This window comes from Capra hircus (genome assembly GCF_001704415.2).
Source record: "Capra hircus breed San Clemente chromosome X unlocalized genomic scaffold, ASM170441v1, whole genome shotgun sequence".
Taxonomy (NCBI): Eukaryota; Metazoa; Chordata; class Mammalia; order Artiodactyla; family Bovidae; genus Capra; species Capra hircus.
The window spans coordinates 22679509-22682474 of NW_017189517.1; positions in this window are offsets into that span (position 1 = coordinate 22679509).

Below are 2966 nucleotides of genomic sequence, written 5' to 3' on the forward strand. Positions count from 1 at the left end.
AGGTTCACCCATTGTTTGGATATAGCACATTTTGTTTATCCGTTTGTTAGTTGATAGACATTTGGATTTTTTTCACCTTGTAATTAATTAATATTCTACTAGAAACAATTTTGGCCATGTTTCTACAAAGACTTATGTTTTCATTTCCCTTGGTTATATAACTACAAATGAAAAAGTTGAGTCACGTGGTAAAACTGTCTTTAATCATTTCAGGAACTCTGAGTCTGTTTTTCAAAATATCAGGCATTTTACATTACAAAGAGAAGTGTAGGAGAGTCACTAATTTTTCATATACTTGCCAACACTAATTAGCATCTGACATTTAAAATTCTAGGCGTCATAGCAGGTATGATGTGGTATCTCTATTGTTGGGATTTCTATTTCCTAGATAACTAATGACATGAAACATTTTGTTTGCTTATTGGCCACTAGTATATTTTCTTTGGAGAAGTATATATTCAGTTGCTGAATTCATTTTAAGATAATTTTACATTTTAATTATTGGGTAGTGACAGTCCTTTATAAATGCTAGATAGAAATATTTTATTAGATACATGATTTTCAAATATTTCCCTATTCTGTGCACTATCTTTTCACTCTTTTGATAGTAACTTTTAAATCACAAGCATTTGTATGTTTGATGAACTAGAATTTACCTATCTTGCCTTTTGTTGTTAGTGCTTTTTGAGTCATATCTAAGAATATATTGACAAATATAATTTCATGAAGATTTACCCATATGTTTTCTTGTGTTTTCGGAGAAGGCAATGGCACCCCACTCCAGTATTCTTGCTTGGAAAATCCCATGGATGGAGGAGCCTGGTGGGCTGCAGTCCATGGGATCACGAAGTTGGACACAACTGAGCAACTTCACTTTCACTTTTCACTCTCATGCATTGGAGAAGGGACTGGCAACCCATTCCAGTGTTCTTGCCTGGAGAATCCCAGGGACAGAAAAGCCTGGTAGGCTGCCATCTCTGGGGTCGCACAGAGTCAGACACGACTGAAGCGACTTAGCAGTAGCAGTTTCTTATGTTTTACAATTTTAAATCACACAGTTAAGTCCTAATTTATACTTATTTATTTTTTGTATATTGTGTGAGGTAAAATATGACTTCATTGTTTTGCATGTTGCTATCCTAAATAAAATCACATATAAATAGAATTATATATTGTGACCAAGTGGAATTTATTAAAGTGATGCACAGTTGGTTCAAAGTGAGGACATTAATCAGTACAGTAAATTATATTAATAGAATAAAGGACAAAAATCACATAATCATCTCAATAGACAGCAAAAAAAAAAAAGCATTTATCAAAGCCCAACGTTCTTCATGATAGAAACATTCAAAAACAAGTAATAGAAATGAACTCCTCAACCTCATAAAGGGCATCTATGAAAAAATTCACAGCTACAATTATACTTAATAGTGACAGACTGATTCTTTGCCACATATTGGGAATAGAATGAGACATTCATTCTCACCCTTCTTACTCAACATTATATTGTACACTGAACTAGGGATACTAGTCAAGCATATAAACCAAATTTTTTTAAATAAATAAACAAAAAAATATCCAGATTAGCAAAGTAGTTAAATTTTAAGTATTTGCAGATAACGTGGTCTGGCACATAGAAAATACAAAGGACTCCACCAAAAAGTATCAGCAATGTTGTAGAATAAAAAAATAAAATATCATAAGTATAACCTCAGATATCTCATGCTTTATTTTAAAAGGGCTTTTTAGAGGATACATCTTTGCTATAATCAATACATAATACATCAACAATTTAATAAACAAGAAAAGCTTAAAGTTATCCCCCTAAGATCAGGAACAAAACAAAGATACCCACTCATACCAATTACACACAATATGATATTCAAAGTCCCAGCAATAGAAATTAGATAAGAAAAAGAAACAAAAGGCATTCAAATTGGAAAAGCAGAAGTAAAACTGTCTCTATTTGCAGATGACACAATATATTAAAAAACCTTAAAATCTCCACCAAAAGTCTTTTAGAATCAATAAATGAATTCAGTAAAGTTGCTGAACACAAGATTAATGTACAGAATATCCTGCATTTCTATACACTGATAATAAACTATCAGAAAGGAAAATTAAGGAAAAATTAATGTATAATTAAATCAAAATGAATAATATAACAACTAGGAATAAATTTAACAAAAAAGGTGAAAAATATCCACACTGAAAACTATTAAGAAAATGATGAAAGAAATCAGAGAAGACACAAATGAAAATATATCTCATGCTCATGGATTGGAAGAATTAATATTGTTGGAATGTCCGTACTGTTCAAAGCAATCTATAGATTTAATGCAATCCATGACAAAATTCCAATGGCATATTTCACAGAAGAACAAATAATCTGAAATTTGTATGGGATTAAAATAAAGGTCTCAAATAGTCAAAACAATCTTGAGAAAGAAGAATTAAGCTATAGGTATCACAATCCCTGATTTTAAACTAAATTACAAAGCTATAGTAGTCAAAACAGTGTGGTAATGGTGTAAAAACAGGCGTGCTGCAACCCATGGGGTTGGAAAGAGTGAGGAATAACTTAGTGACTGAAAAACAACAACGATTTCCAACAAAAGATGAAGAACTGTACCATTGGGAATGGATATTTCCTTCAACAAATTATGTTAAGAATACTGGTTAGCCATACACAAAAGAACAAAACTAGGCCACTATCTTACACCATACACAAAAATTAACTAAAGTAGGTTATAGACTTTAATGTAATCTGAGAATGGCATTGAAACATGTATAATGTCATATATGAAATGAATCACCAGTCCAGGTTCAATCCATGATATTGGATGTTTGGGGCTGGTGCACTTAGACGACCCAGAGGGATGGTATGGGGAGGGGGGAAGAGAGGGGTTCAGGATGGGAAACAAGTGTATACCTGTGGCAGATTCATGTTGATGTATGGCAAAACC